Below are 13,350 nucleotides of genomic sequence, written 5' to 3'. Positions count from 1 at the left end.
GTTTGGCAGACCAGTACATATCCCATGTGAATGCCAAGTATCCTGGCTCAGTGTATGACGCTTACATTTTGAGGAATAGCAGCATTCCTTATGTGATGGGGCAACTCCAGAGGCACTGTGTGTGGCTAATAGGTGAGCCCAAGGTCCCAACACAGTTGACATAGGTGTCTGGGTATGGGAGAGTCCCTAAGGGTTGGTGTATGTCTAACAGTTGTGCCTCGATATTTGCAGGTGGCTCTGGTTACCCCAACCTGTCATGGCTACTGACCCCAGTGAGGAATCCCAGGACAAGGGCAGAGGAACGCTACAATGAGGCACATGGGTGAACTAGGAGGAAAATAGAGCGCACCTTCGGCCTCCTGAAGGCCAGATTCCAGTGCCTCCATCTGACAAACTGGCAATACCAAAACCGACACCGTCACGCCAACAGAACTACGCCCACAGTATCATGACCCACGAATCAACGCGGCGGTCTTTCAACCGCGGTAATCATCAGCAACAGTCTCCAGCATCATCCCCAGTAGGCGGCCATCCGAGGCTGCAGGAGACGTCCTGCTGTCTCCCTCCACAGGTGCTGACACATGCACCACCGGCAGCATCGCCGCCATAGACACCACCGCAGCCACCTCCACCTGCACCTGCACCACCATCAGCACCGCCACCTGTACCGCCACCTTCACGTCTGCTGCCTCAGCAACAGTCCCCAGCATCATCCCCAGTGGGCAGCCGTCCGAGGCTGCAGGAGACATCCTGTTACCCTGCACAGACTACATGAGGCACCACAGCCAGCACTGTTAGTACCAGCAATTGGCCGGCAAAGTCGCAGCAGGGTGGAGTGTGTCTCTGACTCCATGGAGTATCATGCTACCTGTTCCCAGGAAATCTCGTGGCACACACACCCAGGTGAGGGAATGGGAACTGCCACACAGCATGTGTAGCACTCTGGGCACCATGCCCCTTCCAGAACCAGTGGAGAAAAGCATCCACTACCCCAGTCCTTGGCAGGATGAAGCACTCTGGGCACAAAGCCCCCTCCAGAACCAGTGGAGACCACTTGAGAGGCTTGTGAGACTGTTGCTTTGCACTCCCCAGGACCATTCTGTGGGCATGGAGCCCCCTCGTGGAGCAGTGGCGTCGTCCCTTCGTCTGGCTGAGGTGCCCCCCTCCCCTTCCCCCTGAGGTGCTTGTTTACTTTCAAACTGATGCCCCAGCAGTGTTCTCTCCGTTTAGAGGCAGGTATCATGTGTGGGCTTCGCCCATGCATTTTGGGACCACTGGTCCACGGACAATGATTGGAACACTATCCGGAGTTGTGTAGTTGCTGTACATATTTGTATATAATGATCTGTTACAGACCTGTTTCCATATCTGAATTTTTGATGATTACAATCATTTCCTTTTGTCCTTGCGTTCTTCCAGAGGGTTACGGGGTGTATATGTAATGTTGCTGCATGTATTTGTGTGTATGGTGTTGTGGGTGAGGGTGGGGGTGTTGCGTGTTGCGTGTGTGTGTCACTCTCTTTTTCCTCTCCCCTTGGCCCTGTGTGCTAGGTGCAGTACTCACCGTTGTCATCGCCGCTGTCTTTGCTGCTCCTGGTAGAAGAGGACGTAAACCAACATTGGTAGCACCTGAAGTTCGGGCTCCATGGTGTCCTGGTTCCTCGTAGGGTGTCGAGAGGTGAGTGGTTTCTGCCGTGCTTTTGATGGCATTGGTACCGCCCCGGAAAAGGTGGCGGATTGGTGCTTTGTAATACAGTGGGTGGTACACTGTGTTCCACCTGTCTGTTGGCGGTTACCGCTGCGGTATTTGTTTCTACGGTATTAGAGCCGCTTTAACACCGACCGCCAGGGTTGTATTGAGGGCCAATGTTTTTGTCAGGTGATATTTATGCCACAATATTTTGGTTCATTACCATATTGCATATCTGTGAGGCAGGGTGTTGTGACCCACAGCATCAAAGGGATCACATGTCCAAATGTCGAGTATGACTGTGTCATCATTGTAAATCGTTTAGAGTATATCTTCAGTGATAAATGCTGCAAGTTCAGTCATTAGACCTGGATGGAAATATATACAGAGACATTATAGTTGGCACAGTAGGTTAATGGACACATTTTTGATGGATGGAGAATAAACACAATGTTAAGGCTTCAAGCACTACTGCCAGTTGCAGTACAGTCTTGATGAAGGAAAGCAGGCAATCATTTACACTTTAAATCTGATTGCGGACACGTTGGAAAAGAACATTTGAGGCAGTTTCAATAAGGAGTTTTTTATCAGAAATTGGCACTGAATAGTCAAGGACCTGTTAAGCCATACTCATGCATGCACTCATTGATGGATCTTGCCAATATATTTCCTTGGTGTTGAGCTTTTCTGGAAAATATCTGATAGCATTGTAACAGAGGTCGTCTGTATAACAGGGGAAGAGATGTGGACTTGGTGGTGTGCCAGTTTTGTGACTATTGGCCTGATTTAGAGTTTGGCAGTGGGGGTAACTCTGTCACAAACATGATGGATTATCCGTCTGCTGTGTTACAATTCCATTATTGCCTATGGAAATCGTAATATGACGGACAAGATATCCGTCACCTTTGTGACGGAGTAACCCCTCCTTCAAACTCTAAATCAGGACCTGCATTTTTTTTTTGTGTTGTACTTTTTTATTTTCATAGTCCAAAACAATATACAAAAAGCAGACAACAAGCCTTCAAGACTTGTGTAACTTATACATCTGAAAGTCTAGCATAGTCACACAAATAAATATAACAAGCAAATTAGGAGAATATCTACGTCCAAGGCATACAATTACTATTAACATATCGTAGAGAAAATAATCATAGCACAGTAGTACAAGAATACACTAATACTTTACCCTAACCCAATAAAACAATAAAGCAAGAACTCAATAACTCAATGGTGTAACACTAGTACAGTTCCGTAATTCTAACATAATAACATTCTCTCTCTGCTCTGCCTCTGGCCCCAATAGAGGAGAGGGACATAGGTGTTCCCAATAAATTTAACAAACCTGCCTTCTCCAGTCACCCCTTCACTAGGTAACCGAGAGGGACGTGGAGCATTAGGATGTTATAGAAGGATGACGAATTATGAAGAAAAGACAACTCTGTGAGACCTCCAGTCAAAAGATACAAGCTCAGGACAGAGAACTGTGTCCCAAGTAGATTGCAAGAAAGGACAATATCCTTCCCTAGGAATAGGGAGAGAGAGAGACCTGAAAGGGGACCTACATGAGAAAGGGGGGGGAAACAGAAGTGTAATAACTCCCCAGGATTAGTAATGCGGGCAATGAGAGTAGACGTCCCTGGATGCTAGAGGAGACTATTATGGAAAGGTCACAAGTGAGGGGTGTTATCTGAAGAAGAAGGAATACATAAACCAGAAAAGCAGGGCGTAACCATGGTTGTACAATAAAAAAAATAAAAAAAACAAAGGTGTGGGAAAGAAAAGCTTGCCAAGAGGAGGAATGGGGAAGGATAGTACAGGAGAGAAAGTGAGAATAAGAAGAAAGGGGGCAAAGACGAAAATAAGAATGTGCATGAGGAAGAAATTGAGACTGATAATAGTAATGGTAATGGTAGTGGTAGTGACCGAGGGAGGGGAGAACTACACAAATGGGGGAAGGGGACAAAACAGAGGACATAGGATAGGAGGAATGACGAGGACATGAAAAAGAATAGATAATGAAAATAGCGAAAATAACATAGGGGATGAAGAAATAAAGAGGGGAAGGGGAAAGAAAAAGATAGGGATAGGTGATCAGTGCGTTCTTGATAGGGTGTGTGCTTGATTTCAACGGGGACCGATACAGAACCGAAAGGGGGAGAACTAACTGACGAGTCATAGCAAATGGATCAGAGAAGCGGAGCCCCATCCGGTCAGTTATATTGCGACCTCTCATAGGAAATACTCAGCTCACTGACCCAGAGAGAAAGGGCGACCACGTTTGTAAAAACACGGATGCTCTATCCTGTAAGTCATATATGAGTCGTTCATGGGAGGCTGCCTGGTACATTGCAGTGATCCATTCCTCATGAGAGAGGACGGCTGCCGCACGCCAATGCCTGAGGATACATACTTTTGCTGTGGCCAGTGCGGTGTGCAATAATCGACATTGCGGTTGGAGAGATCACAGAGCCCTCCAGTATCATGCAGCAGTAGAAGGGAAGGGGTGAGGGAAGACGGCAAAAAGGCTGAATGGCCAGGCAATCATGTAAAATATGGGGCAAATCACAACGGGCGTGCGAGCATCTCCAGCAGGAGGCGTGAGACAGTAATCCTGCAGTACGCAGTTTCTGGGGAGTCCAGTACCAGTCATGCAATGTTTTAAAAAGACAGAATTTCAAGCCGCCCTCTCGAGCACCACAGTCTCTGGCCTCGATTAAGTCTGCCCAATCCTCTAGTTCGTAGTCGATCTGTATGCGCGCCTGCCACCTATTCTTGAGGGAATTAAGGAGGGGGAGCGAGAAGAGATGTCGGTTTAACAATGCCTACAGTCCAGATAGAGCCCACTTCAGTTGACCCCAGGTTAACAGATATTGGAGTATCGGGAATTGCATAAGTCTCCGGGGGGTGTTCCCTAGACACCTCATCAGGCACTGTCCAAGCTGTATGAAGCGCCATGAATAATGTTCAGGAAGATAAAATTTCTCCCTGAGTTCTGATGAAAGACTTCCATCTGTCCCCCGTTATGAGCTGATCCGCCTGTGTGAGACCTTTTAAACACCACTCCCTCCAAAAAATAGTCTTTTCCCCAATCTGAAAACTTTTATTGCCCCATATTGGGGCCCTGCCATGTATGTGGGGGTCCACTTTTAATGATGGGTGTGCCTGCCGCCATGCATTATGCATGGCTCCAATCATAGGATTGGTGGTTCGCTGGTATACCGGACCTGCATCAAAGAGTATCTGGAGGTCTAATGAGGACCCCGAAAGTGTCCATTCTACTTCCACCCAGAGCGACGGGTCCCTTCCTCCCGGGAGTAAAAAGACCATTTGTGAGAGATGCAATGCGGAGGCATAGTGTTCGACTGAGGGAAGACTCATACCCCCAAACTCGCGCCTGGCTAGCAAAGCGGATCTAGGTGGCTGTGGGTGTACTGACCCCCAGACGAAAGCTCGGATGCAAAGGTCTATCTCTCGGAGGAGAGATAAGGGTATTTGCAAGGGCAGCATGCCCAAGACGTATAGAAATCTCGGTAAGGTCACCATTCGTACCGCCTGCACTCTGCCCCACATAGAAAGGCTCAAATGGGTCCATTTCTCAAAATCCTGGTCCAAATTGTCCGTCACCATTTTATCCAAACCTTTATTAATGTCAATGCCCAGGTAACGAAGACGTGACTGTTTCCATTTGACCGGGAGTCCCTGGACTGAACAGCTTACTGTTATAGGAGTTAATGGTAGAGCCTCTTTCTTATCCCAGTTAATTAGATAGCCCAAAAGATGTTCAAATTCCATTAGGATCTCTCTGAGGGCTGGGATGGAGTTGGACAGGTCGGTGAGAGTAAGTAAAATATCATCTGCATATAAGTAAATGACGGAACTGCCGCCCGGGACCGAAAATTCCAGATATAAGATTGGAGCTGTGAATAGCCGCTGCTCAGGGTTCTACGGCCAATAGAAACAATAATGGGGGTAGGAGGAAACCCTGACATGTCCCCCTGTTGACCGAGAAGGTGTCCGATAGAAACCCTCCACAGTTTACATGGGCCACCGGGGAATCATACAGTATATGCACTCTGTTGATAAAACTAGTCCCTAGGCCAAAACGTTTTAGTATTTTAGTATTTCAAAGAGGTACCACTCGATCAAACGCCTTCTCGGTGTCCAGCATGAGAGCCAGGCTTCCTCTTGCGAGTCCCGCGCTGTCCAGATAGCATGAAGTAGTGTGCGGAGGTGATTTGGTGATGAGTGGCCTGGCATGAAACCCACTTGAGTATGGTGAACGAGGGAGGGGCTGATCTTCTTGAGGCGAGATGCCAGTATCCCTGCCAGGATCTTTACATCTCCATTGAGGAGCGATATGGGACAGTAGCTTCCACATAGAAGAGGGTTCTTACCTGGCTTGGGTAAAACGGGTAAAACTGTGATGGAGGCTTTGTTGGAGAGAGGGTGTAAGGAACCTGTTTGGTCAGCCCCCCGGAATGCCTCATATAAGGCATCTACGGTATCAGCTCCCGTCCATTTATAGAATTTGGAAGTGAACCCATCCTCCCCAGGTGCCTTATGATATGGTAGGTTGGCGATCGCCTGTAGTATCTCCTCCTTGCTGATGTCACCCTCTAAGAGTGCTCTACCTTCCTCCAAAAGGTATGGTATATTCGCCCTCTAAAGGAAGGCGTCCAAGCAATCAGTGACCTCGGTTGTTTCTGGGGTGTATAGGGCTTGGTAAACACAGCCAAACTCATCCGCAATTGCCTGGAGGGTGCGTAATGAATGTGTCATCGGGTCTGCGTGGAGCTGGTATGGCCAATGCTGCCTCCCTTTGACAGATTTGAGTGGCTAATAGGCGACCCGCCTTCTCTCCGTGTTCATAGTGGCGACCTTTCTTCCTCTGTAAGGCATATCCTGCCCGCGAGGTATAAAGGGAGTTGGGCTTCCTTTTGGCTAGTTCCAGGTGGCGACGGATGGACGGGGTGGGCGTTCGGGTTTACTCCAGGGTGGCCTTGGCGATACAATCTTCTAGTTTGCTCTGTTGATCCCTCCTTTGAGCACTGGAGGTGGCTGCATCTCTCATGAGCTGGCCTCTAATCATTGCCTTCGCTGCCGCCCATAGAAGCTGGGGTGAGGAGACCGAGCCCTTATTATTCTGGATGGTAAGAGGCCACGTGTGATTTAAGTTGTTCCTTTCCCTTTGGGTTTGGTATCTGGGATTTGGAAGACGCCAAAGCTTACGGCCGGGTGAGGCCATCCTCAGCTCCAGGGCTAATAAAACCAGGGAATAATCAGACAGTGCAGCCGGAAGAATTTCAGATATTCTAATCGACCGATGGTTGATCAAAAAATAGTCTAGTCGAGATTTGGTCCCGTGGGCCGAGGAAACAAAAGTGTATTCTCGGTCGGAAGGATGGGAGAGGCGCCAGTAGTCCAACAGACCATGGTCTGATAGAACGTCACGTAGGAGTGCCCGGTCCGCGTTGTTGCCCAAATCAAGCCACTTGAGCGATCCAGGATGGCGTCCTGCACAATGTTCCAAAGCCCACCTAGTATATATTGGGAGGTGCCAATCTGCGTCAATAGTCGATTAAGAGAGAGGAAAAACGAACGTTTGGAGCCCGTGGGAGCATATATGGAACCGATGCAGATTGGTGAGAAGGTGAGCTTGGTGAGGACGTAGCGCCCTTCCGGGTCGCACCAAGTCTTACGAAGCCGGAACAGTAGGGATCGACTAATAAGTATCGCCAATCCGCATCTCCGCCCTGAGCCCTGTGTCCACTGTGTACAGATGGTGTTCTGCTGAAAAGCACCTTGCCCACCCAGTCTCTATGGAGTTTCCCAGTCTCTGATGGGGAGAGGTGTGTTTCCTGTAGTAGGGCAATGTTGTTGTTTTTTTAGCAGAGATAAGATAGGACCTTCTGACGCTTGATATAGTGCGTCATACCGTGTACGTTCCAAGACATAACCGTGAGCGGGGTCGCCGACCCCTTTGTTGGGCATAGTGAAAACCAATTCGAAGGAAAGCAATGGGTTCTGTGTTCGTTAATACAGGGAATAAACAGAGGTGCTAGGAGTAGTGAAGCCCCAAGCACGCTTGAGCTAGGAAAAAACAAATAAAGAAGGTGGGAAGGTGTGGGTGAAACCCTCGGTCACTAGAGAAAAGAAAGTCGAGCAGACGAAGGAGCAAGACAGGGAGAAGGGAAAAATGTAAGGGGAGCAGGGAAAAAGAGAGGCAGAGAGAGATAAAAAGCACCAAGACGAAAGGGAAAGAGTGAACAATCGGATAAGCTCAGAAGGGAGAAGAGGGGTGTGAAGAGCAAAGAGAGAGGAAAGAGAATAAATGAATATAGGGAAAGGAGAGAAGAGTTAAAAACGACAGTGAACGAGGAGTATCTCGCCACCGTAAGGCCTGCTAAATTGCGGGTCAGAACTTGTGAGGCCCGCGCGCCGGGCGGGCGCCGAAGAGGGGGTGGGAGGGCCTGATAGGTTACATACTGTCTGATAGGTCCGCAAAGAAGCTTCGTTGGGAGGTAATGTTGAGTGGCAAGATGTGGGGCGCAAAGAGCTTGAAGTATGGGAAGGCGGAACATAATGAAATATGAGATATGAAACATTAAATAGGTAATATGGGATATGAAATATGAAATATGAAGTATGACGGGGGTGCTACAAAGAGGTGTGGCGGAGGAGAGTGTAATCTGACCGGCCACCTAGATAGGTAATCGTGAGGTAGCACCCTGCTGAACACATAAAGGGGGTGAGGACTATGCTACCTCAATCTCAGTCTAGGGCCAACACCTCCAACGGAGTCCGCTTCGGGGATCGGTAAATGTATGACCGTCATTGTCAGGGGCTACGAGCAGGGGAGTAGCCATGTAACACGTCCTAGGGAATATCTAGGAAGACAGGGATGGCCCCAGGAAAGCGCGGAGTGAGAACCAAAATCCCATGATGCATGCTCACTAAACTTCTCTCCAAGTTGGCGAGTGGGAATAAGTGATTTATAGGGGGTGGACTAACCTCTCCCTTAGCCGGGACGTGGAGAATGCTGAGTGGTCATTGAGAACTCATCTCGTGGAGAGGAGGAGACGCCCCGAGGCTACAATACTACAGGAAGATAGAATTGAAAACTCAGGTGGGATAGTGCAGGAAAGAAGGAGCTAATGGCATCTGACAGTAGGGTCATAACCCACAAACAGAGGTCAGTCGCATTATATGCATAGGGTAATCGATGCCAGATGGAAAACAATAACATTTAATAAATAACTCTATATCAACTGTATCAGGAAACATATGCAATATTACTTTAACAGAACGTTTGTATCCACTACTGTTTCCATGTTTCCGACCGTAATTCTAACCCCAAGGTAGCAAAGTGTTGGTAATGAAGCAGGAGAAAATCACCTCAGATATATCACTGACATAAAGACTTAACATCAGCCTAGATTCCTCCCAAACCCCCTCTCACTAGAGAGGGAGGCAACGATAATAACAGTTTAATTTTACACTTAGCTGTCCGATGGGGAAGAACCTGGTGCTGGGTACAGAACGAGAAGTCCTCCGGGCACCCTGAGGACCAGCATCATGGGTGCTCTTCGATAGTTGGTTTCAAGGGGGAACGGGACTTGTCTCTGCCCTGGTCCTGAGGGTGATCAATCACCGCTTGAAGGGCATGGTCACGACTGTCCTGTGATTTAAGAGGGCGATCGTAGATTCTGCCTCTCTTTGGCGAGGTTGGACGCTGAGGTTGAGACAATGGTGGTGGAGCAGGGAAGAGATTCTCAGAGGGGAGGGACTCAAAATCTGGATGCACGGAGGCAGTGTCCATGGGGTGTGGGGCAAGGCTGTTCAGGAAGGAGCTGAGATCTGCATGTTCAGTGAAATCTCTTGATTTGCCGTTATATGTAATCCACATGCGAGCCGGTTCAAAAAGGCCATTTTTAACATCCAGGTTCCTGAGTTGCGGGCGAAGGGCCAAAAATGCCTTCCACTTTTCATTTGTTAGTCTGGAGAAATCCACTGCCACCCTGATCTCGTGTCCCTCCAGGGAGAACAGGCCTTGTGATTTGGCTGCTGAGATGATCTGGCGGGCCTGCTCATGCCGCAACAAATGCCAGGGCGGGGCTTGTCAGAGATCACTTTGTGTAAAGGGGCAATCCTGTGGACTCTTTGGAAGTCCAATGGTGGCTAGAACTCCAAATCTGTAAGTTCGGACAGGAGAGTTTTGAGAAAAGTTTTGATATCAGAGCCCTGCTTGTGTTCCGGGATACTGAAAAAGCATATGTTATCTTTGCAACTCCTGTCCTCCAAGTCGATTACCTTTGCCCGTAGTGACTGCAGCTCTGCCTCCTGATCGGGCAGTGCCGCTACCTGGCCCTCCACAGTTGTGAGACGTTGGTCCACGTCATTTACTGTCTCCCGGAAGCCAGAGATGTCAGCCCGAATGGAGGAGGAGGCCACAGTCAAGTCTATTATTTTTTAATCCATCGCCTCCAGACGGTGACCCACCACGGCGATCTCTTGCAATATGTGATCTGTCGCCTCTAACGCAGGGAGGTCAGCTGGCGATGATGCGGGACATGGAGGGGCCGTCTGCGCTGCCATGGTCTTTGGTTGTGCAATGGCCTCGGAGAACAACAGCTGACGGGAGTGTTTGCCGGAAGACTTCCCGTTTGGCATTGCCCCAGGGTGGCGAAGATCCTAGAAATTAATTACCTGGTAGAAATGTAACTGTCGGACCCCGTTCCTGCTTCTCAATATCCATAGCGTAGCCGGCAAGGCTACCAGGACTGTAGCCGTTGTAAAGGATTAATCAAGCAGGTTGGGTCTGTAGGAGGGTTTTCACACGGGGTGAGTGGGCCATACGACTGTGTGAGTGGCTCCGAACACAAGGTTGCGTACTCTCCCTCTCATATAGACGATCTGAGTGGTAATTAACCCCATCTTCGGGTCTGCTGGAGTCATACTAGATCTAGGTCCACCTCAGACTGTCAAACTAATGCGGGGGTGAAGGAGTAGAGGGTAGAAGAACAGCAGCCGTAGTGAGGAGTCCAGGTGGGACTGACTAATTGGGACCTCAGTCGTAGTGCCGTTGTAGACAGGTAAGTGGCCCCACCTTTCGTAATGCTCCACTGGAATAATCAGCCATGTCGTCCAAACGAAGATCTCACTGTTGAGTCTTCTGATAATGGTGTCTGTTTCTGCCTAGAAAACTCTGTGCGGAATAGTGCTGCCCCCTCCTGCATACATTCAAGAGGAGCTCCTACTAAGCCTCAAGATGGGCCCGTAGAACTGGAATGCCAGGGCCGGTGTTCCTTGGGAGGGGCCCATTATGCCTCACCTTCGTGATTAATGGCAATGGTGCCTGCCCATCACGTTGCAAGGCTCTTATGAGGCTCTGCTGTCGAGCTGCAGTGCACCGCTGCCCGCATGGCAGGTAGATAATATGCTGCACGAAGGGGAAGGGCACGCCTCCTCACCTCTCCCTCCTGGTCTCCGTTAGGGGAGCGGGTCCCGGGTTGCAGGTCGCGTGCTGACTTACGCGACTGAAGTAAGACGCTCCCGGTCTCCACTGCTACCACTCACGCCCTCTGTCCTTCTCTACACTCGAGGTCGCGGCTCAGCGTACCTCCTTAGGCCTCACCTGGTCAGTTCTCGGCAGCAGCAGTTACGCCCGTTGTGCATTGCTGGTCCTCGCAGCTTTCGAACCCGATGCCTCCCTAAGGGTCCATAGAGCAGGGGGGGAGGCTTGTAGTGGAGAATGGCGCCCCGTCCAATGGCCCTGACCCAGCTCGGCATACAGAGCTCCTCAGTGAGGCGGCCATTCAATCCGGTGGCCAGACCACGCCCCTCAGGACCTGCATTTCTGATTTCTTATTAACATTGTCCCTCTCAAATTCCTCAGTTTATGTATATTCTTTAACATAAAAGCCTCATTATGAGTGGCCTCTTAATTCCGATGGGGATGGTAAGAGCAGTTATTTGTCCAATCAGAATTATGCGATCCAAGGGAACACCACAAGTCTCATAATTTTCACCCAGAGATTTTGTTGAATCATTCTTCATTTCTTAGCTCATTATCAGGGTCCAAGTCATAGTGGGCCAAAGTTTCCCCACCATCAGAGTTACCAGTGACTCCAGTAACACTAATTCTGGGGTAAGAGAAAATCTGGCCTTTTTATCAGACCACTCATATTGAGTCATTGAGTCAGTCAGACTCTACCACCTGAATTCACAAAACCACTCTCAGCACTTCCAAAAAGGCTCAGCCTATCTGTTTGTTTTAAATTCTAAACTCATTTCAACGGATAAATCTATCTGACTTTCATTTATGTTTCTGTTTCCCTATGCAATTCGATGCCTTGGTAAACGATATGCAGGACTGGAACTCTTTTCTTAATGTCGTGATATTTCATACCTATTAGCCAAAGTTTGTTGACGTCTTAAAAATGGGTCTTTTGTCATTGTCGATTAAGCTTTCACCCTTCTTTATTTTTCTACTGCTGTTAGCTCCTTTAAAGAGAAATTATGATTACACTTTTTTTGTTGGGTAAAATGTTGTCAAGAGCAATACTGCTTACTGGGCTAAAGGTCTGCATTTACTTTTTAGGTGAAGGGTTCCTGAATGAAGATGAGTGGCTTGAATGGGTTTCCTTAAATTATCTATTATCCTAATGAGACCAGTGGAATGTGTCAAAGCTCACTCGCTCTTCAATACTCAGCAAAGAAGTCATGGCCAGAATTAAGGGTGATTTTGTCTTTTTTTTATGTCTATTTTAATGCACAATGTTAAGGTGACAGTTGTAAGATCTTGAACGTATGGGCACTAGAACTCGCGTGGTTCTGGGTGGACTCGGAAGAGGAAGTACGTAATGGATGGAAGGTGTTAAGGGTTGGTTAACAGAAAGTATGATGTGATACACAGTATGTTAGTATATGCTGAGGAATCAAGTAACTTTTGAATGCAGCTCCCATGTGGTGATATCATATGTATGCTCCAGGGTTGGGGAAGACACTATAACTGGTAACCAGTAGGGGATACGTGCCTAAGAAGACAAGACTGCTCTCCCTGAGACTTTGCAATGATACGGCAAACTGTTTGTGCATGCCTCACGTGCCCGTAATCGATACAGAGTGGCCTGCAACTGACACATGTTGAGTCAAAGCTCAGCTACAGCCCACACACAGCCATGGAAGAAATAGAAGAACCTGCAAAGGAACACATTCAAAACAACCTGCCAAAACTGCTGAGGAGTTGGTTGATAGAAACGCTGAACTGTGTATCTAATACAGAATAATTATTCAGACAAAGCAAAAAATAGCAATCACATCAGGCGTGTATGAAAGATAGGTAATTTGCTTGCAGTCAAGGGTGATTGAAGCACCCTGTGAGCCACACTCTTCCAGCGACCTCTGATTGGAAGAGTTGTTGGTGCCACTCTGTGTGGAGAAAGCGGTCTGAACAGCACGTGTTCTCAATTGTGGCAAAAGGGAGCGTAAAATATAATACATCTGTGTTCCTGAAGCCATCACCGCCCTTTGATGGTAGAAGTGCTAGGTGGGCTGCATGGATTGAAACATGCACTTCATAGATGCACTAGAGGAAGATGATGACAAGAAGATCATCAAATATTTAAAAATCCTTAAAGGTGATAGAGTGAAAGAAATGC

Source organism: Pleurodeles waltl, chromosome 4_1, assembly GCF_031143425.1.
Source record: "Pleurodeles waltl isolate 20211129_DDA chromosome 4_1, aPleWal1.hap1.20221129, whole genome shotgun sequence".
Lineage (NCBI taxonomy): Eukaryota > Metazoa > Chordata > Amphibia > Caudata > Salamandridae > Pleurodeles > Pleurodeles waltl.
This window is presented reverse-complemented; position numbering follows the sequence as displayed.